The sequence below is a fragment of the Lemur catta genome, chromosome 23, assembly GCF_020740605.2.
Source record: "Lemur catta isolate mLemCat1 chromosome 23, mLemCat1.pri, whole genome shotgun sequence".
Classification (NCBI taxonomy): Eukaryota; Metazoa; Chordata; class Mammalia; order Primates; family Lemuridae; genus Lemur; species Lemur catta.
In genome coordinates, this window is record NC_059150.1 from 23225474 (window position 1) to 23252222 (window position 26749).

Genomic DNA, 26749 nt, shown 5'->3' on the forward strand with positions numbered 1-26749 from the left:
TAGTTTAGCAGGTTACAAATCCATGGCTGACAATTCTTTCCTTCGAGAATATTGAAAATAGGACCCCAATCTCTTCTGGCTAGTAATGTTTCTCCTGAGAAGTTTGTCCTTAGTCTCATGGGCTTTCCTTTATAGGTAATTAGGCATTTTTGCCTTGCTACTTGAAAACTTTTTTCCTTCATGTTAACTTCAAATGGTCTGATGACTGTATGCCTTGGTGTAGACCTTCTTACAATGTATCTCCCTGGTGTTTATTGTGCCTCTTCTATCTAGATGTGCAAGTCTCTTGCAACACTGGGGATGTTTTCATCCATTATTCTCTCAAATAGGGTTTTTACACTTTTTACTTTTCTTCTTCTCCCTCAGGAATACCTGGTACTCATAGGTTTGCATGTTTTTCATGATCCTATATTTCTTGTAGCCTCTGTTCATTTTATGTGATTTTTTTTTTCTTTATTTTTGTCTAACTGGGTTAATTCAAAGACTCTTCAAGCTCTGGAATTCTTTCTTTGGCTTGGTCTATTCTATTCTTTAAGCATTCAACTGCATTTTTTAATTCCACTAATGTGTCTTTCACTTCCAGAAGTTCTGGGATTTTTTTGTTTGTTTGTTTTTTAAATATCTCTTTGGTATTGTTTTCCCTTTATGCCCTGAAGTATTATTATTATTATTGTGTGTGTCTTGATTTTCAACTTTCTTTTGGATCTCATTCAGCTTTACAATCCATATTTTTAACTGTTTGTCTGTCATTTCAGAATTTTCATTTTTGTTTGGATCTATTGCTAGAAAGCTAGTGTGATCCTTTGGGGGTGTCAAAACAGTCCTTTTCAAAACACTTGCGGAGTTCTTATGCTGGTTCCTTCTCATCTGGAGAAATTGTCACTTATTTTTTAATTTGCTTTCATTAGGATGCAACTTTTTATGTATTTATATATTTATGTATTTATTTATTTAATTTTTTTCCCCTTGAGGGTGTGCCTGTGATGTTTGCCATGTTTGTTTGGCTTCGCCTTTAGGTACTTTCAGGGGTCTAGGGCCCTGTATGATCTCCTTGGTTACAAGCAGTCTTTGTGCAGGGGCTTTCTCAGAAAGGTGGTTATGGTAGAGATGTACTGAGCTATAGTTTAATCACCAGTCCAGTAGGTCACACTTATATGTAAGAGCCAGCTGCAGGAGGAGCCGATGGCTGTGTGCTTGGTCTCAGCTCGCTCAGGCAGTGGGGTGGTCTGTGAATTGTCTGATGTCCTGTGTGCTGTGCTTAGCCCTAAGTATGAGACAATGCTGGGTGAAAATGGTCTGCCAAGTTCACCCTCCTATACCCCAATGACTAGAGGAAGTACCAGTCCTGAGGATGGTGGCAGGGCAGCTTGTGTTGAAATGCACCAAGGTCTCTGCTGGCAGGCAAGTAGCATGAGGAGCCGTGTAGGAAGGAAGGAAGTGAACCCCTCCATGGCCTAGATAGATATAGATGGCATCTGTTTCCCTGTCACACCACTGTCCTGCTGCTAATGACTTTCAGTGTAGATCGATACTGTTATTTAACGCCAGGCCAAAATGTAGCTGAGAGACATGGAAATGTCTGTCCTACAGCTCTCTGCTCAGATGGCCTCAGAGCGAAGTTTCTGTCAGCCCACAGCAGACAACTTTGAGGCTGGATTATACTCCACTGCAGGAAGCTGCAACCCGTTCAAGGGAGAGGTGTGGGCCCTGCCCACTGTGCAAACCTAAGCATGTGGGCATGCTTTCAGTGGTGATACAACCACTCCCAAATGCCCTTGAGTGACCACTTCCCAGGGCACCCACACCAGCCCCCTGCAGGAACAGCCAGGGCTGCATCAGCTGCAGTAGGTGGGGGGAAGGATGAGAAGTCCTGGGATGGAGGAGGGCATGCACTCTCCTCTCCTTTGTCCCAAGAGCCTCCCAGTGTGCTCTACTTTCCTCTCACCTAGGAGCAGCCCACCCTGCCCCCTGTGGCTGCTGCAGTCTGAGTGGGTGCTGGGGGATGTTTGTGGGGGATCCAGAAATGCAGAAACCCAAGGGCTGAAATTCCCTGGGCAGGGCAGCTGCAAAACCACTCTCTCTCTAAGTAGAAGGCAGAAATGGACCACATCCTTTTTGCACACCCAGGCACAGAAAGCACACAGTTAGTGAGGAAGCGGCCTCCTACCAAAAGCAGAGGATTGTCCAGCCCCCAATGCACTTGTGCCAATCCTGTTTTCCCATGTATTTATAGGATCATTTTGCACTACAATTTGTATAGTCCAAGTGTTACTTTTCTATATTATATAATTTTATAGATAAGTTTAAATTTTGTTCATGCTGTTTCTTTCCAAAACGCAGTTAACATTCCCAAGATAGCATTACCTATTATAATTAAGTGACCAAAAAAAAAAAAATTTACAAATGTACGCTGCATATTCTGGAATTTTGCATAAGGCAATGCTATGTTTCACAAAATAGTAAGATTAAGCTTATAAAAATCGAGGGGATATCAACATTGACATATCTTTTTGCATCTCAATTAGATAAATCCTGATAATTGAATTAATGCTCTTCTGATAACTTTCTCATCATATTTGGAGTCTTATAAATAAAATGTCTGTATCAAATTAAGAACTTTTTTGGCGCTGGCATTAGTATTTGAGACAACCTGTCTCAAAAATATGCAATTAGACAAAATGTGATTACTTTATTATGATTTTATTTTATATAATCAGAATGAAAGTAATAAAATTATTTTTAATCTAAAAATAAGAGACAAAGAGCAAACACAAACATAGGAGTTTCATTTGTAAATGAAAATATCATGTATTTAATGAAACTTTACACCCAACTGAGAAATACATTGGCTAAATTTTAAATTGTATAGTTGTCTGAATTCAAGAATCTATTAAATATAGATTCAAAATCTTACTTTTAGTAAATCACCTAATTTCTCTAGGCTGATTTTCACCAATTAAGTCACATAGTACAGATTGAATATCCCTTATCTGAAATGTTTAGGACCAGAAGTATTTTGAATTTTGGATTTTTGGGGATTTGGGAATACTTGTATTACACTTACCAGCTGAGGATCTGGAATCCAAAAATCTGAAATCTGAAATGCTCTAATAAGCATTTTCTTTGAGCATCATGTTGGCACTGAAAATGTTTTGGATTTTGGAGCATTACAGATTTTGGATTTTCAGATTTGGAATGCTCAATCTGTAATTCCTAAATGCATTCAAATTATTATTGTATATTTATACATTACCACTTATACTTAGGACTACATGGGAATCCATATGAATGTATTGAATATATGCCTTATCTACTTATGTTTCATATGCCCATGTTGGCAGTGAGTATAAATTGACAATCTCTACTGGATATACATTCCCCCTAAATCTTAATACAACAAGTATACTTGATTAATAGGAAATCATTTGGTATAATAACCATCAATACTTTTATTCTTTTATTTATCCTTTACCTTCTCAGCTTTGAGAAATTTTTCAGAACAGGATTATACTTGTAATACTTGTAACTATAAAATGTATTTTCTTTAAACTCCTTTATCTATATGAGGTAGTATTTTCTACTTCTTGTCATTTTGAAATATCAAGTTTTGATTTGGAAGATATAAAAATACCAAAGAAATTAATATTCCCTCATGTATTAATATTTCAATCCAATATAATTTATGAATATGTGTGTGTTATAAAACATGAGTCTGAGGATATATATATATATATCTCACATGTATTACAAGGAACCATATTTCATTTGCTGATTTCCTATTTATGTTATAATTGGTTGACAGGAGTTGTAACAACTAGAATTAACCAATGTGCAGATTTCTCCTGATTACATTGGGTGATCAGCTGTCTGGACTACCCTATAGAAATTTAGGGATTGATTAAGCTTTGCAGGATCCAGAAACTCATTCTGTATTACTACATTAGTCATTTTATGGTATAATATTAGCAACAATATATTATCTTTGGAGCATCCTTTCTTCTTTTGTTTTGAAAAATCCCAAAATTTGTTAACTCAAAATTTTGCAAGCTTTCTAGGGCATGAGCATTTATTTATATAATGTAGTGGTTTTATTTTAAATTATAATTTCAGATTACTGTCTAAAATATGAAGGCAAAAGAATTAAATACGCAGTGTTTTATCAAATGATTTCTAAGCTATTAGCCATATAAGTCATACATTATTCTGGCAATACTTCTAGGATGTGTGATTTTTGCTTTTAACAGAAATATATAGCAGTGAAGTAAAACAAATATTTGGCTACATTTTAGTAGACCTTGTAAGGCTATCAAATTTCCATTGACATATGACTTACAGTGTTAATATTTTTAACCTTGCAAAAGATTTAAAAAATAGATATAATTTTAGTTGAACAAACTACACCAATTATCTGCTTGTCAACAGCTGATAAATCATTTATTCTTCTGGTCCAATGTGATACTCAGTAACCAATAAAAATGTCTGGTATTAGAATCAAAGTGTATTGCTGTATATCATTCAATGACAATATGGAGTAATTTTAAATTACTCTAAGGACAGATTTTTTTTTAATTGACTTGACAGAAAGTGCAAGAAAGATTTAAGAAATATTTTGTAAGTGCTGAGCTCAAAACTTAGCACCGAATATCATCAATCTATATTCTACTGAGACCACAAGATTTACCAAAGAGTTACATTGAACTTACATAAGTTATTTTGCTACAAATTCTGATGTTGTGTAGTAAAAGTTCTTATATTTCTCAAATTATTGGTATTGTAAATGGTTTCAAATTTTGACAATGCCTCCATTAACTACCTGCTCACTTGATTATATTATAATGCTGGGAAGCAGAACTCCTTTTATCCTTGAAGACAAAATATGTCTGTTTGGTAATGAGTAACATTAGAATTACTTAATGAAGAAACCTTAATACTGCAAAAAATGTGAAAGTGAATTAAAACACATATAATGGGGTAATGTTTGGTCATTAAAGGACACTGTTCTAATTAGCATTTCTTTATTTGTTTTACTGTGCTGGAAATGGTCAGGCAGTTAGTTCTATGATTGCATTATGGCTTTATTCAGAGTTAACAAAAAATGTATAAAATGAGGTAGACATTTGCTTATATTTCCAGTTATGTAAAAAAGTAACAAAATTACAATGATTTTCCTTTGAGAGATATTATAATAAACATGGCTTGCTTAATAGTGAAAAATTATATGTACATATTGGTTCAAGTTTCTAAAAAATGCTTGAAATCTTTATGTAAGTAATTTAATTGTAAAATATAAGTCAATACTAATATTTTTAATTGCCGAGGTTCCAACTGCTTTAACATCAGATCATCTAATATAGTTTTTTCTTGACACCATCTGGTCCTTACTTCCTATTAAATGACTAGTCCTCATTCCAAATCTGAAGCCTGAACAACAATTTTGCATATATTGCTGCCACAACATTTTTCTATTAAAGACAATTGCATAGAACAATGACTACTACTTATGCACAGAGGTGACAATATTCTTACTGATCCTGATACAACAAAAGCCACAAGGGTACTCCATGCTGGACCTGCAAGTTTATACTCATTACTTTACAATCACTTGCTTGGTACTTTTTCTTAAAGCATGCCATCGGTGCTCCTGACTACAAGTTGAGTTTGAGTTGCTGAACTTCAAGTTGAATTTTGTGCCGAAAATAGAAAACTTGATGAATTTTTAGGATTTTGTATTTGCCCTGGAGTACTAGTTGAGACTATCTCATTCCATATGGTGATGTTCTGTTCTTGAGAACAAAGGTGTCTTTCTTGTAAGTGTACTTTGTTCAGAGCGTCTCTAATCTACTCTGACATGTGGCTTAAATTTGAATTTCAGAAAGAAAAGAAGAAAGCAGCTTTTCTTAAGCCATGGAGGGGAAAGGAAGGCAATTAAAGTCTCCTTGTACTTTTCCTATTAGGAAGTATTTGCCTACAGTCTTCATTGTTACCAAATGACCAGAAGTAATCTACTTGAATTTCTTTTTTTACAATAAAGAGATTTATAAGCTAACCATATGTCCAATGTAAAAGCACCTCTCCTAGATTACCAGTATAGAAGATTACTGAACATGATGCATTTCTTTATCAGGATGTCCTCTGTTGGAAATCATCAGAATCAGTTAGATGTGGCCTCACACTTCACCTCCATAGCTGCAAAACTTGGGCATATTCATGGGACAGGGGATAGAACACCAAATATCTGTAGTCCTGCAGTTTCTGGTTATTCATATTTTTAATTTCTTTAAATAGTGTCTGCAACATCATTACAGATAAACATTGAATAAGTAAATAACAGAGATTTACTTTCTTAAAAATGAAGGTTGTTTTAATAACAATGAACATACTCCTGTTACAAATATCTAATCATTCAGAACACTTTATAAGGATATAGTTAAAGTCTTTTAATTTTACTCTTTTCATGCAAACAGACTTTCTAGGAGAAGTGTAACATGCTACTTACAAGCACACCTTGGGTGAAGCACGGCAGATATGAGTATTGTTCTTGCAGATTGTAAACTAGTGCCTCTATTTTAATACTCTGAATAAGGTTTTTTTTAATCTGTAGTATGAAAGTAATTATATTTCATGGCATACTGAGAAAAAAATAATACATATAAAATATGTTTAGCACATTTCAATGTCATAATCATATGACAGTGTTAGTGGAAAAAAATAGGTTAAAAAAAGATTAGACTTTTATTGATGTTCTGTTCAAGTGAGTTACAGAGCTGATTAAATAATTTTTTCCTTTAGATATCTTAGTTAAGCAATATAGAAATTTACCCTGAAATGTTAACTAGAATTAAAATCAAAGCAAATACTTTCATCTTAGCAGAGAATATTGACTATGGCAGACACCATACTACTTGAATTTTATTGATTACTTTCTGGAGAAGATACATGTCTGTTTCATCAGTCCAGATTTCTGATATATGTTGTTTTATATGTTTTCTATCCATCAATGGTTTGTTTATTTGGCCTGTACTATACTTTTTCTGCATCTATTGACATGATCATGTGTTTTTTAATTCTTTGTTCTGTTAATGTGATATATCTTATTAATTTATTTTCATATATTGAACCATCCTTGAATCCTAGGGGTAAATTTCACTGGGCTATGGTGGATGATATGATCCTTTTAACGTGCTGCTGAACTTTGTTTATTTTATTGAGGGTTTTGTATCTATCATCGTCAGGGGTATTGGCTGTGGTTTCTTTTCTAGTGTAGTTTTTGTCTGGCATGATATCAGAGTAAAGATGGCCTCATAAAATGAGTTTTGAAATGCTCCTTCTACTACAATATTTTGGAAAAGTTTGAGAAGGACTGTCATTAATTTGTGTTAAATATTTGGTAGAATTTGCCAGTGAAGCCATCTGATCCTGGACTTTTCTTTGTCGTCAAGTTCTTCATTACTGAGTGAATCTCCTTACCAGTTATATGTCTGTTGAAACTTTCTATTTCTTTATGGTTTAATCTTGGTAGATTTTATGTTTCTAGAGTTTTATCCATTTCCTCTATATGCCAGTTAGGCAGCATGTAGTTGTTCATAGTTTTCTCTTATTATTTTTATTTCTGTGGCATCAATGTAATGTCTCCTTTTTCATTTCTGATTTTATTTGAGTTTTCACTCTTTTTCTGATTCTAGCTAAGGGTTTAAAAAAAAACCTCTCAATCTCAAGTTTTTACATTGTTTTTCTATTCTGAATTTCATCTATTTCTGCTCCAATCTTTATTATTTCCTTTCTTCTACTATGTTTAGACTTAGTTTGTTCTTCTCTAGTTATTTGACGTATAAAGTTATATTGCTTATTTGAATTTTTTAATGTAAATATTTACCACTATGAACATCCCTCTTAGTATTTTGTTTGCTGCTTCCTGTGATTTTTGGTATGTTCTGTCTTTGTTTTTGTTTGTCTCAGCATATTTTCTAATTCTCCTTTTGATTTCTTCTTTGACAATCCATTGGTTATTCAAGAGTGTGTAATTTCCACATATTTGTGAATTTTTCTGTATTCCTTCTGTTTTTGATTTCTAATTTCATTCCATTGTGATCAAAAACAATACTTGATATGATTTAAATCTTCTTAAATTTGAACTAACTTGTGATCTATCCAGGACAATATTCTATGTGTGCTTGAGAAGAAGGTATATTCTGCTGGTTTTGGATGGAATGTTCTATATAAGCCTGCTAGGCCCATTTGGTGTTGTCCAAATGTGCTATTCATTTGTTGATTTTCTGAATGGTTATTCTATTCACAATTGAAAGTACAGTACTGAAGAGCCCCACTATTATTGAATTGCTGTCTATTTCTCCTTTCAGTTCTGTCAAGGTTTGTTTTACATATTTAGGTTTATTTTATATATCTGACACTGGGTTCCTGCATATTTATATTTTTTATATCTTCCTGATGAATTGACACTTTTTCATTATGTGATATGTGATAATATATGTTTCTATCTCTTGCAACAGTGTGTTACTTAAAGTTTATTTTGTCTAAGCATAGTCAACCCTGTTCTCTTTTGGTTGGTATTTGCAAGAAATATCTTTTTCCATCCCTTTACTTTTAGCCTATATGTATCCTTAAATCTAAAGTGTAATTCTTATAGGCAACTTGTAATTGGATCTTGTTTTCCTTAATCAATTCAGCCACCCTATGTTTAGGTGATTGGGGAATTTAAACCACTTACATTTAAAGTTATTATTGATAGGGAAAGATTTACTATTGTCATTGTGTTAATTATTTTCTATTTGACTTGTAGCTCTTTTTTTCCTTTTTCTCTCTTGATGTTCCTTTGTGTTTTGTTAATTTTTTTACTGATATTATTTGATTTCTTTCTCTTTTTTCTGTGTGTAACTTCTATACATAATTTTATTTGTTCTTAAATTATCTTACAGATATAAGTCTATTTTAAGCTGATAGCATCTCCAATTGCAACAAAAAACCACACTTTTACTAGCCCCTACATTTTATGTTATTGATGTCACTATTTACATTCATTTATATTGTGCACCCATTATCGTGTTTTATTTATAGTTATTTTTAATTCTTTTATGTTTTACGTGTGTACTATAATTAAAAGTTATTTACTTGGCACCATTATAATAATACAGAAATCTGGGTTTGTCTATATATTTACTGTTAACAATGAGTTCTATAGTTTCTTATGTTATCATCTTGCTCTTTAGCATCCTTTCATTTCAACTAAAAGAACTACCTTTAGAAGGTCTAGTGGTGTTGAACTTCCTCAGTTTTTGTTTGTCTGGAAAAGTCTTTATCCCCCTCTGCATATTTTGAAGATAGTTTTGCCAGAAATAGTATTCTTAGTTGACAGTTATTTTCTTTCAGCACTTTAAATATATTATCCCTATCCCTTTTGGCTTGTAAGGTTTCTGCTGAAAATCCTGTTGATCATCATATGGGGCTTCAGATGTACATGAAAAATCACTTTCCACTGTTGCTTTAGAAATTCCCTACATGTCTTTGACTAATGACAATTGGATATAATGTATCTCAGTTTGGATATCATGGGGTTCATTTTTTTGAGGTCATTTGGGCTTTTTGGATCTGGATGCCAATTTTCTTCCCCAGATTATGAAAGTTTTCAGCCATAATGTCTTTGAGTAGGCTTTCAGATTTTTCTCCATCTTTCTTCTCCTTCGGGATACCACAGTGTACATTGGTGTGCCTGATTGCCTCCTATAAATTCTTTATGCTTTCTCTACTCTTTTGTTCTTTTTTCTTTTTGCTCCTCTGACTGAATAATCTCTAATGACCTGTCTTCAAGTTCACTGATCCTTTCTTCTGCTTGATCTAGTATTCTGTTGAACTTCTCTAGTGAATTTTTCATTTCCGGTATTATGTTCTTTAGCTCCATGATTTCTGTTTGGTACTTTCAAAATTTTTTTCATCTGTTGAAATTGTCACTTTCTTGTGCATTGTTCTCAGGACCTAGTGAGCATCTTTAGGATGGTTATTTTGAATTCTCTGTCAGATGAATTATATTCTATTTTATTAGAAATATTTTCTAGATATTTATCTTGTTCCTTTGTTTAGAATATTTTTCTCTGTTTCTTCATTTTCTTTAACAGTCTTTGTTAGTGTCTACACATTAGACAAAACAGCTACCTCTCCTAGTCTTCACAAACTGGACTTGACCAGACCTTCACTGATTAGCCTGGCCAGAGATTCTGGGTGGTTCTTTAACCTTTGTGCTGGTCTAACCTGCTTTCTTTGTCCTTAGTCCCTCCCATGGATCTGGAGTGTGCTAGGTCCCATGTATTCTCTGAGACAAATGAGACTGAAGATATATCTTCGGGCAGCTCCCAGAAAACTAAAATTCTTTAATGCTCTATCCAACTATTTCTCTCTCCAGCAAGAAACTGACATTTGGAGTTTTTCATCTACTTGCTCTTTGCTGATCCAGGGGAAGGGTTATGGGGGAATGGTGACTGCCAAACAAATTGGCATCTCTCTTGTTCCTGGCTTCAGGCAACTTGATTATGTCAGGTCCCATGATCACTCCAAGGTGGGCAAAGAAGAAACCAGTAATCTGGACAGTCCCCCCAGATATACCTGTGTCCGTCCTCAGGGAGAAGCCAAAAACTTAGCAGTGTCCTCACAATCATATGGCACTGAGCTGTGGGTAGGGCTTATGAAAATAGGGTGCCTCAAATTTCTCTGCTGGCTTCAACATGAGTAGTTTGCACTCACCCTGGGCATAGAAACCTCTATATTTGTTTCTGGATTTCTCCAAAAAGGAAGTTGCCTGTGAATTCACGTTGAATTACTGTATTTGTGTGAGGAAGGAGGGTATAGGGTTTTCTATTAATGTCATCTTGCTGGTATCATGCCCCTTCAAACCGAATTTTAAAATAACAGTTTGAGAGGTAATAGCAGGTAGAAATCTCTACTCATTCACTCCCAATGTGTTATTCCCTGATTTGCTGATTGATTTGATAAGCAATCACAAAATCATTAACTCATTCAATAATAAAAGATGAGACCTGTGGTCTTTGCCAAAGAAGTTTCTTTTCTTGAATAGCTGTCCTCTCTAATGTTCAGTTTAATGAATCACTGAAAACATGTCATCAAATGTTACCCAAAATATTGTCATTTATCTTAGTTTTGATCTAAGGGATGCGAGCTTATTGAGGCAATGAATTTGGAATGAAACATTGTTCATTCTGTGAGTGGCACCTGTATCTTATTTAAGGTATAGCTACAGATATTATATACAGGCACCAATATAGAGAGTCAAGAAAAATAATGAAACAAGAAAAAATGTTATAAACAAAGTAAATGAGTAGTGTAGTCCAGAGCCACTAAGAAGTTATATTTTCCCCAGGAGGCTGGTCATCTCAAAGATAACTATTGTGGAAAAAATTAAAAATGCAGAGGAATTAAAAAGTTTTGTCATTGCCAAGGATAGTTCAACTAAAATGAAGACTGAAGAAAGTATTTGCATTCTAGTATTTATACTCATTGCAGGAGAAGGTTGTATTGTGTCTAACTTTCTCCGCAATTTTTAATAAAAATGAAAATCTAAGTGAAATAAATGTGTACTATAGTACCTTAAATTAGAGAGAAGATTGTAGATTTTTAAAAAAATTCATCACTAAGTTTACACTACAAAAACAGAGGCTAAATTCTATTTGAAAATTTTCTGGCAATAGTAACAGATTTTTCGTTACCAAAATACCTCTATCATAAAGTCTACTTGAAGATGAGTGGGTGTTGTTATTTATATGTTGAAATATGTCATCTGGTAATTAATGGAAGCCTTACAAACCTAATATTTCTTTGTTAATCTTGGTAACCCCATACTAAGTTTTTTCATGCAAACTTTCTTAGGTCAATTATCATTTTATCAACATGCTTAATACTTCATATATTTAGAGACCATAAAGATTATGAGTGATTTCCACGATTAATATGAATGTTTAACATTTTATTCCAACTCATCAGTTAAATGAAAGATTCAGATTGTCATCTACTTTGGGTGAAAAGGCATTAGGGCATCTATGAAGCATTACTTATTTCTGCTTGAAATAAATAATCCTTAATAGATGTCAAGTTATTTAAATCAGAAGAATGTTCATGCACACACAGAAATACATAGAAGCAAATGAGGAAAGCTCCAAAGTGTTATAGAAAATTTCTTACAATGGTAGTGGTTTAATGGAAGAAAGAAATGAAAACAACTATAGTCATGTACCATAATTACGTTTCAGCTAATGATGGACCACATACACAATGGGATTATAATAGAGCTGAAAAATTCTTATTGCCTGGAGACGCTGTAGCCTTCATAATGTGGTGCCACAGTGCATTGCTCACATGTGTGTGGTGATTCTGGAGTAAAAAAACCTACTGTGCTGCCAGTCATATAAAAGTATAGCACATATAATTATGTACAGTACATAATATTGATAATGACAAAAAACAACTGTGTTTCTGATATGTGTATCTATTATTTTATACTTTTTATTTTTATTTTAAAGTGTACTCCTTCTACTTATATTTTTAAAAAGTTAACTGTAAAGCAGCCTCAGTTAAGTCCTCCAGGAGGTTTTCCAGAAGAAGGCATTATTATTGTAGGAAACGACAGCTCCATTCTTGCTATTGCCCCTGAAGACCTTCCAGTGGTACAAGAGGTGGAAGACAGTAATATTGATGATTTTGACCCTGTGTGGGCCTAGGTTAATGTGCATGAAGAGTGTTAGATGTAGCTCTGGTCTGTATTGCTATGTCTGGGTAATTCTGAGATCTTGTATGAGAAGCACAACTACCTATTGAGATCTAAGTTGAATTCCTCAGGAAGACCTTTATCAGTTGCTACAATAATAAAAATAAACTTTTATTTGTCTATAGACCAATCTCAGGGTTATCTCTCAATTAGTTTTTGTCAGCTAGGGGAGTATGGCTAATCACTCCCACCCCATTTAGACAATAAAGATAGGTGTTAATATTTTCCCTCTGGATTGCTTTTTTTAAAAACAATTGTTTGTTTTATCTCTTTTATATACCATGCTTCCTTCAAATGCCAAATTAATATTTAATAATGAAGCACTACAAGCTGATTGAATATTGGTGCACATGGTGGAATTTATCTAACATAGGATTTCTCAATAGCAGCCCTATTGGCATTTTGAATTTAATATTTCTTTTTTATAGGAGCCTGTCCTGTGTATTGTAAGATATTTAGCAGCATCCCTAACTTTTACCCACTAGATACCTGTAGCATTGATCCCCTTAGTTATTAGAATAAAAAATATTTCTAGACTCTGCCAAGTATAACCTGGGGGCAACATCACCCCTGGTTGAGAAACACTGATCTACAGTGATATTGGACACAGTTGGCAATAGCTTCAGGAAACCCACGAATGTCTCTACCAGTAGGGGTTTTCATTCGAATATTTAGTTTCTCTAGGGAAGACTTGGCCTTGGCACAATCCATCCTCTTTCTGATCTCCAGATATTTTTATCCTATAATCTTTGTCTCTTTAAAAATTACCTGATCATAACCTAAGTGCACATTTGGGAATAACAACAATTGGGTATCGGACAGATGTGCAGGTGGGGGGAGGGGATGGGGGTATACCTACATGATGAGTGCCATGTGCACTGTCTGGGGAATGGACACACTTGAAGCTCTGACTTGGGGGGATGGGCGGAACATGGCCAATATATATAACCTGAACTTTTGTACCCCCATAATAAGCTGAAATAAATAAAAAAAAATTACCTTACTGTCATTTTCAAGGTGCATTGAGCAGAAAAAGAAGCAAATGTGTAACAGAGTGTGGGTTAAATTTGCAAGTTGAAATACAATCCAAGCAGAATTAGTACCCCAAAACTGCACAATCTAGGTTATTTATTAACTTATTCACTTAAGAAATACTCAATGTTTAAAGTTTGAAATATTTGGCTGGGTGCGGTGGCTCACGCCTATAATCCTGGCACTTGGGAGGCCTAGGCAGGTGGATCGTTTGAGCTCAGGAGTTCGAGACCAGCCTGAGCAAGAGCAAGACCCTCGTCTCTACTAAAAAAATAGAAAGAAATTAGCTGGACAACTAAAAGGCATGGTGGTGCATGCCTGTAGTCCCAGGTACTTGGGAGGCTGAGGCAGAAGGATTGCTTGAACCCAGGAGTTTGAGGTTGCTGTGAGCTAGGCAGACGCCATGGCACTCTAGCCCGGGCAACAGAGTAAGACTCTGTCTCAATAAATAAATAAATAAAGTTTGCAAAATTTAATGTTATCTATGAGACTCTAGAGAAGTAATGACGTTAATCTCAAGTATAGATTATTCAGATTCAGATTTTAGGATTAAAAGTGACTACAAATGTTTCTTGGTTTAGAAAAAACATAGATATTTTAAGATTATATGAGAAATCCAATTTAACTTAAAAAGAAAAGCCTCTATATTCAATCAGTCTGAAATGGCCTGTTCATTTTCTTATTTATATATAGTTTGTGACATAACCTATGCAAAATGCCTAATAGAGTCTTCCAGATACATATAACTAATTTCAAATATCAAATACCTACTATGATGGGGAGAATTGTGTCCCCTCAAAATTCATATGTTGAAGTCCTATCCCTAGTACCTCAGAATGTGACTGCCTTTGGAGGTAGGGTCTTTAAAAGGGCAATTATGTTCAAATAAAGTCATTAGTAGGCCCTGCTTATAAGAAGAGCAGATTAGGATGAACACACACATAGAGGGAAGACCATGTGAAGACAAAGGGAGAAGACTGACACCTGTGAGCCAAGGGGAGAAGCCTCAGAAGACAGTAACCCTGACAATGAACTTCTACCTTCCGGAAATGTGAGACAATAAATTTTTGTTGTTTAAGCCACTTAATCTGGGGTATTTTGTTATGGCAGCCCTAGCAGATTAATATACCTCTTGAAACCTCACTTAAATGACAGTAAAGAGGGAAAACAGCATAAACGTACAAAGAAAGCAAAGGAGACAAAAGTAACAAAAGTCACTAAAAGGCCACTAAACACAATGGGGGAGCCCTGAAAGACGCTAGTCACATCACAGATCTTTGAAAAATTTCAAGAATCGCTGTGGAAGTGGAAAGGTGAGTGCAGCTGAAAATAGGAGGACAGACCTAAAGCCTGTAAAAAAAATAAATAAATAAAAGCTGTAATATGGCATTTAAAAATAATATCAATAATATCTTTACTTAAAATGCTAGAACATCCCTAGTCTCTCAACCTCTCTTCCCCTCCCACATCATGATCTCATTTTACCCTGTCAGAAGGCTTGGAGGAGTTAAACCAGGAGATTGTACTCAGAACAAAGGGATTAAGAAAGTTTGCTATGAAGACAAGAGAAATAAGACATTCATTCTAAGTGAGACCTCCTCCCCTCTATCCTGCTCAGCCCTTTCTATCACTGTCTCCCAGAATGATGGCTGCCAGGCATGCTGCTTAGTCATGATATTGGAATATTTATCATTGAGTAATATAGTAGTAACAGTATCTAAGTCATAAAATTGTTACCAAGGTTAACAATTATTATATGTTTCACTTAAGAAATATATTCATAGCTCATAGTAATATAGATAAATATAAGTAGCAATGTACACATATGTATAGTAAAATGTGTAGCACATAGTACAATGAATGAATACTTTAATTTTTATTTCATAGATGAGAAAACTAAAGCATATAGAGGTTAAATAATTAGCTTAAGCTATAAAAAAAATAGTTGAAAGTCATACTTAAATCTTCTCACTTCCAAAAGCCTACAGATATTAATAGTTGGGATTCTTTCCCTAAAGACCGTATCTTCATTACCCACCACTCTATGAGATATACTCATGGCTTTTTGTTGTTTTATATTATTATTTAGATGAAATAAATTTTACCTACTTTATAGGTACGAGTCTATGAACTTTGACAAATTTTTACAGTCACGTAAACTCCCTCCACAGCAAAGACAGAGAATATTCTTACTATGCAAAAAAAAACCCTCACTTGCCTGTTTATAATCAAACCCCTATTACTACCCTCAGCCCTTGGGGAACCACTGTTCTAATTTCTGTTTCTATACTTTTGACTTTGCCAGAATGCAATATAAATGGAATCATAGACTATATAGCCTGTATGTCAAGTTTCTTAACTTAACATGATGTTTTCTAGTTTCCTTACTTTTGTTTTGCTAATGTACCAATATTTCATTCATTCTTTTTTATTTCAGAGTAGTATTTTATTATAAGAATATACCACAGTTTGTTTTTAGTTTTTGGCAATTATGAATAAATTGGCTATAATCATTGGCATGCAAGTTATTGTGTGTGCATGTGTCTTTATTTGTCTTGGGCAAAATATCTGGGAGCATTGGATTGCTAGATCATATGCTAAGAGCATGTTTAATTTCGCAAGAAACTGCCAAGCCATTTTTCAAATGGGCTGTTCTATAATATTTGCATTGCCACCAGCATTGCAGGAGAGTTTCAGATAACTTTTCTCAATATTTCCCCAGCAATTAGCATTTATGGTGCTTTTCTTTTCCCTTTATTCTGCTCATCCCTTCCCCTTTTGTTGGCAATTTTTATGTTTATAGTCATATCACATTGTGATTTTAATTTGCATTTCCCTAATTAAGCATCTTTTCATGTGTTTATTTGCCATCCCTACTCATGATTGTTTCAGTCAGACAAACCTAGGTCTGAATCTCTACCCTGAGTCTGTAAGAAAATTTTTATTCTTGCTCAGTTTATTTACTTATTTTTAAAATGCAATAAAACGTTTTTATGAGGAATAGGTTAATTCACACACACAGAAAGGTCTATCCTAGACCATGATATTTCCACAAAACTTATTTGCTATGTCATCACTCAGTTGAAAAACTATCAATACCTCCTCATTACCAACAGGACAAACTATCACTTAAGACTGTTCTTAATTTACTTGACAGACTTTGCTCTGTCCAATCTTACTTCTGCTTAATCACATAATGTCCAAGTTAAGAAGTATGTCATAAAGTTTTTTTTGTTATTATACTCTAACATATTTGCCTCTTTATTTCTGTACTTTTACTTGCTCTCTCTTCTCTAATTTATATGTACATTTCTCATGTCTCTGAATCTCAGCAACTTTTAAGTTTTACAGCCGCAGAGACTATGTCTGTCTTATTAACCACCAGGTATGTCCCTGGAAACTTGGGTAGATTGTAGCAGTTGTTATATGCTCAATTTACTGTTAAATGAATGAAGGAAAGAATATACTCCACTGGCATCACTTTCTTATTATGCACTTTCTGCTCTACCTTAAAAGTATTTATTTTTCTCTTATATCTAATATCATTTTATTGACTTTTACTCTCATTAACTGTAACAGATTTAAAAAATCTTTAATACCATTAGGTTTCTCAAAATGACATAGATTATTTATTTCAGCTACATGTGTTCATTTTCTGTTTCTTCAACTAGATTGAAAGTTGTTTAAGAACAAGAAAAAATTATGTCAACTACCTTGAAATTTTTGGACCCTCAGTAAAAATACAATGAAGAAATTTTTCATGTCTTACTGAAGAAAATAAAATATAAACAACAATATAGGTTAGCTTTCTTTATAAACATAATAAGATTAAGAAGATGACTTACAGATCACAGTACTTACAGACAGAATTATTGATTATAACACATTATTGATATACAGGCAAACAAAAAGAGAGAGGAATATAGTCATTAAAAAAAAGAGAAAACTCTTTCCAGTGTGCAAAGAAGATGTAGGAAGAAAAACAGTCTTGGAACAATCAACCAAGACACACTTTTGAGAAAGGATTTATAAGGCATGGAAACAGACTTTCTAGCATTTATTCTTTCTCATGTCTGTAGACTCCTTTTGTTTAAAAAATAAAAGTAAAATTGTACTGATACATCAAATTACAAAATACAGAAAATAGATTTCCAGTAGTTATTTAATAGATGATGCAGTTGAATATCCCTTTCTTCACATTCAATGTATATTCTGGCTTGTTGGCCCTTAAAAGTTAATATATGAGTTTTTCTTTAATAAGCTAACAGGAGGAAATAACTTTTTAAAACACTTTATCCACCAAGCTATTAAAATAGCATAGCTGATCTGGAATATATGCATCCCAGGGATTACACTCAATTTATTTCTACTTGATTGTGCTTTGAAAACGACTGCCTGCTGCGCACACCCTGCCAAACCTAATGATGATACGCCTGTTCCAGGAATCCTTCAGACTGGCCTCCTTTCTGTCTCCAGGGGCCTCTTAATGTTTTGTTAAAAGCACATCACCAGTGAGCTTACTTTGATTGAAATTGCCACAGTGTATATGATTTTACAATGATTTTTAAATTATAAAAGGTATTTTTATATAATTGTGAACATTATACTTGACCCATAATTATAGAAAATTTCAGATGTGTATTTCAATCATTAGAGGTTTCACAGGAGTTGAACCATTCTTTATCTATCAAACCCACACAGCAGGTTTTCAAGAACAAATTTGGACAATCTCACATTGAATTTTTTCATTACATATATCATAGCATGTTTATGTAGCTGAAATATCCCACAAAAGGCTACAGTCAAATAATGCAAGCAACTTTAAAGTAAATTAAGTTTATAAAGTTCAGCAACCTTATAAAATGAGAAGTGGGCACAATTTTCATCAGGAACCATACTGTCTGGCCTGACATACTTACTGTTTTTCTGACTCAAGAGACTTGCATCAAAGATTCAAAAGGGAAACAGTAACGGATATGAAGAAGGAATCAGAGATTATTATTCTAACTCAGAGAACCCTTAAATCTTTACAAAAAAGAGATCTCAGAAGAAGAGATCTGCTGCAAACATTTAACTCTTTACTGGTCAAACTTCACAGTCTTCTTATCTCAAATAGAGATAAAATTTATTTGGCTTAACTACAAAAGTTTTCCCAGTCATGATACTTGAGATGACTAATAATTCCGTAAGTATGAAATACAGGTAGAATTAAAATTGAAGGACTGATTCTAAAAATGTTACCATCATGTTATATGAAAGGACAGAAGGTTAGGACTCCCCTTGACAAGGATATAAGGGGCTCTTGGGCCTGCACAACACACATTCGGTTAAAAATGTTATCATCTACTCCTTTTTTTCCTTGTTCAGAAAAAGAGACACATTAACAGTAAACTGTATAAACTCAGTATTGACAATAAATCCTGGAGTCTGCTTCTATCCTTAGAATTTTCTTCCCAGTTTCTAAATTAACACAACTACTTTGATCTGTCCCCATTGATGAGGTAAATTAATGAGTCTAAGTACAGAAGACTTACAGGCAATACTCAAAGATATTGCAAGTTGGGTTCCAGATCACTGCAATAAAGTGAATATTGTAATAAAGCTACTCACACAAATTTGTTGGTTTCCCAGTGCATAAAAAAGTTATGTTTACATTATACTGTAGTATATTAAGTGTGCAGTAGCATTATGTCTGAAAAATGTACATACTATAATTAAAAATACTGTATTGCCAAAAATGAAAACAAAAGAGTCTCTAGGATGTCATAACAGCTCTTCAACTTACTAGCTGTGTAATCCTAATCAAATTGGGTTGATGTGGTAATTTAATTAAATTAGGTTTTCCAGTAAATAGCAAACACTTAATGTTTGTTATTAGCTATATTAATTGTAACATTCTACCAGCTACAGGCAGCATTGTATCAAGGGGAAGAAAACTGGACTGAAGTTGTGATGCAATAAACCAAAAATCTAGTCCTGCACTAGTATTAACTTTTTTAGAGATTCTGAGGAAGCAACTGAAGTTTTCTGGGCTGCTTCTATAAATTATTAGATGTTTAAGCAAGCCGTTGCATTTGAGTTAAGCCAATATTTTCTCTTCATATTCCTCCCTCTTTATGGAGTTTTATGGCATTCTTTGTTCCCCATAATTACAAACAAGAGATTTGAATTGCTTTTCCCAAAAGAAGTATAATTGTTTTAAATATTTTTTATTTTTCTTTCTAACGTGTTTCTTCCCATGTGGGAACAGTAGGAAAGGCTAACTTTATTGGTAAATTATTGAACACCCTTTTAAATCTCATAGTTTCAAAGGCCTTTGGATCTGATCTATAAAAAGGTAGTGTGGACTCATCCCAAACTCTTGGTCTTGTTGTGTTTGGGAACAATGGGTCTTGTGCTATCAGTCTGAGTGAAGAAAGCCCCTAGTCTTGAAATAGAAGATAGCTGAGTAGCCATAGTTGGGAACCACACTCAAACCTCAGTCTCTATTGCTGTCTACACTGTACCAAAAAAAACTTGTTGTTTGAGTTTTCTATGCAGATTTTCTTCCTTTGTTTCCATCAAAACATGTATGTTCTTTTTAGAATCATGTTCTAGCAAATATAATTATATAGTTCTCTAAGTAATTTTATATTGTACAAGATCAAGAAGAAAGAGGAGAAGGAGGCAAGAAGAAGAAACAAAAACTCTAGTTAATAATAATTCTTTGTAACATTTTGTTCAAAATCTGTTTCCCACTATTTAAATAGTAACTTTTTGTGGATTACTCTGCCAGATAAATTGCTGATTCTCTGTTGATGACCATAGACATTATTCAATGCATAAATAAAACTTTTAAAATATCAAACTACTTAATATATCATCACCAATGTCTTAAACAAAGGCAGTTTTAATTCCTGGCTGAGAAAATTTAAAGTATTTAGAAGTTTATATAATCACTTCTGGAATACATGTTCTGTCTAGTGAGCAAATTCTTGTAGAAATACAAATAACAATTATTTTTAAATGCCCTGAAAACACAAATATTACAATTTTGAACATAAATATGTTTTCTTCTCTAACTGTAACAGTATCATAAGAATTCAAGAAAGTGTATTTTCCATTTTTAGCTTGCTTTTTTTATCTAGCCATTGAACATTTAACTTGTTTGAGCAAGTACAGTCTGAAATATAGGCATGCTATTATAAATAATACATGGTACACATTTTAAATGACATTTCACAAGTTATGTCAAAGAGGTGAAAACATTAATACATAAGCAGATTGACATTATGAAAGTACTCACCTATGACATTAAATACATTTAGAGAATTGCAAATGGTAAAGGAAGAGAATAGCTGTGTAATTAACTTGAATTTTTAAAATTTATAACAATGCCTTAGGATAATTACTCACTGACACCTAGAAATAGCAAGAAAGATTAGTTTCATGAGATCATAATAGATGAAAAAAAAAGATGTTCATTTTGAATGATACCCACTATGGGAGAAGAAAGAAAAGTAAAGAAGTATAGAAACCCAGATATTAAATGAAATGAACTGGATATTTTTTTTCATTTTTAGATAAATGTTGAATTTTTCATACAGCTGGAATAAATCCTTACTATAATGAATTTTCAAATAACAAATGGAAGCCATGAATTTTTTTTTGGTTCTACAATAGAAGAAGGGAGAAAAGACAACGAATGACATCCCATGTTCATAGCATGAAAAAATTCATCCTTTCACTTGACCAGCAAAAAAAAAAAAAAAAAAAAATTCATTCAAACGTTAAAATGCTGATATTATTTAATATTAATAAAGGAAATTTACTTGTCTAAGAGTGATGATTTCATGTCAAAGAACATTTCAGCTTTTAGAACAAAAATATTATTAAGTCATGGTCCACATACTTGAACGATTCACAGTATATGAGGGAAAGAAACATAAATAAATAAAAAGGTAATATTAAACAATAAGTTTGTTGCAAAATTACAAATAACATACCAGGAAATATATAGGTTAGAGTGGATAAATCTACCTGAAAGACTAAAATAACAATATTTTTTGAAAAAGTTAATAATTGAGTTGATTCAGGATTTTTTTTAATCACATTAACTTTCAAAACTCAATTACTATTTTCCCCACTACTCACCTGTCTTTCTCAATAGTGGTAACAATTGTTTTTGAATTTTCATATATTAGAGCTAATAAAATAAGAGAAGCTACTTCTCTCACTATACCTTCAATAAAGTTCTGAAAGATAAGACTTGACAGCATGAAACTAAGATTTAAAAAACATTCTGAATGGCTTGTTTTTGAATATTAAATGGGCCATAAAGGTAACAGATAGACTTCGAATAAACATATGAATGGCACTTATAGTAGGATAATGTAAGTATAAATATTTTATATATTTTAATTTCAATAGGATATCTTTACTATGAATCTATAGCAGATAATCAAATTATCAATTATATTGTTTCATCTATTTATTTCTGGATATTAGAGGGGTGTATGTTTTGGTTACATAATTTGCTTTTGTACAGTTTGAGTCAAAGTTACAAGTGTGCCCTTCACCCAGATAGTGTACATTGTACCCGCTAGGTGTAAATTAATCCATCCCCTCCTCACCCCTCCCACCTACTTTCTTTTCCTTGAGTCTTATTTCCATGTATGCATATGAATGATGATTGATTACTCCAATTTAGTATTGAGAACATGTGGCGTTTGTTTTTACATTTTTGCAGTAATTCACTTAGAAGTATGGTCTCCAGTTCCATCCAGGTTGTTAAAAAAGATAGTAGATCACCATTTTTTATGGCTGAGTAGTACTCTATGGTATACATATACCACATTTTATTAATCCACTCATGAATTGATGGGCACTTGTGCTGTTTCCACATCTTTGTGGTTGTGAATTTTGCTGCTATAAACATTCAAATGCAAGTGTCTTTTTTATAAAATGCATTTTTTTCCTTTGAGTAAATACCTAGTAGTGTGATTGCTGGATCAAATAGTAGGCCTACTTTTAGTTCTTGGAGGAATCTTCATACTACTTTGCATAAGGGTTGCGGTCCCACCAAAAGTGTATGTGTTCCTTTCTCTCCACATCCACATTAGGATCTGATGTTTCAGGGCTTTTTAATAAGAGCCATTCTCACTAGAGATGGGTGATATCTCACTGTGGTTTTGATTTGCATTTACCTGTTAATTAGAGACATTGAGTAATTTTTTATGTTTGTTGGCCATTAGTCTATCTTTGTTTGAAAAGTTTCTTTTCAAGTCTTTTGTCCACTTTTTAATGGGTTGTTCGATTTTTTCTGGCTGATATGCTTGAGTTCTTCCTAGATTCAGGTAATCAGCCCCTTATCAGATGTACAGCAGGCAAATATTTTCTCCCATCCTGTATGCTGGCTCTCTGGTCCCTCTTGGCACTTCCCCCCAGGATGGGAGCCTTGTGTCCCTTTGCTGGCTGGAGGCACCCAGGTGGGGGCGGGAAGCCCCCTTACCCTTTCACTGGGCTCCGGGCCTCCCTGGATTTGGTCAGTGCCACCAATCTCTTTTCTCCATCCTCCTCTCTCTCAGCTTCACAGCTCCTCTCAGTGGGGTCCCCAGACTCCTCTGCTGTGTCTCCCCATGGTCCCCATCTGAGTAGTAATTAATTGCTGTCCACTGTCCTCAGTCCAACCCTCTACTCTTTGGCTGGGATGGTCCCATAAGCTGTGTTTCTAGTTGGCCATCTTGGCGGTCTCCTGTTTCATCCATTTGTTGACAGTTCAAATTATTTTTTGGTTTACAACACATCTCAAATTCTTAGGCTTTCATTTAAAAATGGATAAGCCAGGTGCGGTGGCTCACACCAGTAATCCTAGCACTCTGGGAGGCCAAGGTGGGTGGATCTTCTGAGCTCAGGAGTTCGAGACCAGCCTGAGCAAGAGTGAGACCCTGTCTCTACTAAAAAATAGAAAGAAATTATCTGGCCAACTAAAATATATATAGAAAAAATTAACCGGGCATGGTGGCGCATGCCTGTAGTCCCAGCTACTCGGGAGGCTGAGGCAGGAGGACCACTTACGCCCAGGAGTTTGAGGTTGCTGTAACCTAGGCTGACGCCACGGCACTCACTCTAGCCCGGGCAACAAAGTGAGACTCTGTCTCAAAAAAAAAAAATAAATAAATAAATAAAAAAGGATAAAGTCTACAGATGATCTTGAAACTTACCCTACTCTTTTCTGTTTCTGTGTATAAATAGAGGCTGATTATCTAAATTATTGAATTATTCTCTTTGTCTCCACTAAGTCAAGATATTTCCAGCAGGGGTGGGGTATCTAAGGCCTTAAGGAGAAATGTGGCACTCCAGGTCCTTAAGTGTAGCCTTTTGACTGAATCCAAATTTTATAGAACCAATCCTTTTATTAAAAGGGGTGCAGCAGATAAAAACAAAGCTTTTCTTGTCTCCTTTGGTGCTTAAAAACCAAGAATCTTGAAATCAGAAGGCTGCAGGTTTCCCACGCCTGTGTGAGCTATTTCTCTTGAGAAGGGAAAGATGTAATTTTGGTAACCCATATCTGTATAATAGATATTCCTATACACTTGTGTAGATTATTAATTAACTTTAGTGAATACATAATGATTCAACTTCCATTTGAATGTTTCTATCTCATAGAGATTTTATTTAATAATAGAAGTCTGCAGTTTTAATACTGAATGCTTCTGTGGAAAATGCATTAACAGAATCAATATACACTCATGTAAATATACATATAGGTGTGTGAATAGACACACACACACATACATATAAAATTGGTGTGTGTGTGTGTGTGTGTGTGTGTGTATTATCAAAGGCTGCTGAGTTAACGAAGATTGGACAGAACAAACAATATTTAAAAGAGGAAGAAACCACAGAATGAAGAGCTGACATTTTTTGGTGGCTTTCTTCTGGGCTTGCTGATAGTAAATGTGAGGCAAAATTGTGATAACTCATGTTTCTCCTGGGAAATAGCTGCTTGTATGTTTGGGTTTAAAACCTTGATTTTATTATTTATTTCACATTTGTTTCTCCTTTCATTTCTTCTTTTCAATGAATCAATTGTTCCATTTATTTATTAGTTACCCATACTTTCATTATTGTTTATTGGTTTCTGTATTAGTTTCCTGTAGGTTCTGTAACAAATTATCACAAATGCAGTAGCTTAAAATAACACCAATTTATCCTCACAGCTTTGGAGGACAAAAGTCTGAAATCAGTTTCACTGAGCCCAAATCAAGGTGCCAGGAGGACCTTTCTCCCTTAAGAGCCTCTAGAGAATTCATTCCTTGCCTCTTTCATCTCTGGTGACTGTCAACATTCCTTTATTTATGGCTACGTTACTGCAGATTTCTACTTCTGTGGTCACATTGCCTCCTCCTCTCCTGTGTGTAAAATCTCCCTCTGCCTCATCTTATAAAGGTCCTTGTAATTGGATTCAGAGCCCACTCAGGTGACCCCAGATAATCTCTCAAAGTCAAGATGCTTAAATTAATCACATCTGCAAAGACCTTTTTTCCTTATAAGGTAACATTTCTAGGTTCCAGGTATTAAACGTCTCTGGGTGGCCATTACTCAGCCTACTACAGTTACTCTAGAGATGATAACATGTATCTATGATTTTGCATAACCTACTAAGAATGAAAACTTTCTAAATATGTATGCATTGCTGAACTGTTTAATATTATATATTTCCTCCTATTTGTTGCCCGTGATGACCACTATGAGGTTAATGGTATCAGATTTACCTTCCTAACTGTAAGCAACAAGAACAACAAACCAAAATACATAATACAATCCTTTTTGAGATGCTGATCGTCAGTTGACAAAGGACAGTGTCCCCTGATAGATTTTGGTGGGGGATGGGAGTTATAAGTGCTACAATTATCCCAGCTTATTTTTGCTGTAGGATAGGAAAAGGAAACTGAGGCAGAGCCAAATAGACTCGCTAACCTGAAAAGATGAAACTGAGATTCAGGGGACAGCAAAGCACCTAGAGTTTGAAAGAAATTTTTTTGATTCTGATAGGAGAGAGCTACCTTGAGGGAAAAAAAAACCCTGAAGATTTTCAGAGGTGATCCCTCAAAAATTCAGCAGACTGATATTCAATGAATGTATGCGAGAAAACTATGCATGGCCAGAAAGTGGAGAGAATTAGAGAAGTGGTTTCCAACAAGGAGATTTTTGCCATCACCTCCCTCCCAGGGGACATTTGGAATGTTTGGAGATATTTCTGTCTGTAGGAACCTGTGATACAGCTAAATATCCTACATTACACAGGACTATTCCCCTAAAGTATAAAATCATCCCAGTCAAAATGCCAGTATTGCTAGGGTTGAGAAACTACAGATCATAGGGACACCTGCATTACACAGGGCTGTGAACAGGGCCTGTTCCCACCAGTCAGCCTAGACGAATGCATAGTTCATGTGTGATTAGAAAGAGTACTAGGAAAGTCTTGCCTGAGAAGAAGGGAATGAATACTTAGCACTGCTCTGGATCCACATAACAAATCGTAAAATCAATACCCAGCAGAATCAAACTGTTTCCAAATAAGTATATATTAATACCAGAAGAAAGGTCAAGGATTATTTATAGAAATATAAAAATATCCAGCACCCAACAAGGTAAAATGACTAATGTCTGGTATCCAATCAAAGATTATGAGGCATCCAAAGAGGCAGAAAAATATGGTCCATAATGATGAGAGTAATGATTCAATCAAAACTCAATAAGAAATAAGATATGTTATAATTAGCAGAGAAGGATATTAAAATATGGGTTATAGCTATATGTCAAAGTTTCAAAAAGTTAGGTAGAGGCATAGAAGTTATCTTATTGTTTTCATGTATCTGGATTTAATCAGTATGTTAAACTTCAAAGGGCAAAAAATTGTTTTACATAATCAATATTTAGATTTATACA

The 26749-nt window shown here is 34.3% G+C and overlaps 1 pseudogene; it reads left to right on the forward strand.

Moving 5' to 3' along the window:
- Window positions 1-19061: 19061 nt before the first annotated feature.
- Window positions 19062-19171, forward strand: LOC123627184 (annotated as a pseudogene).
- The last annotated feature ends 7578 nt before the right edge of the window (window positions 19172-26749 follow it).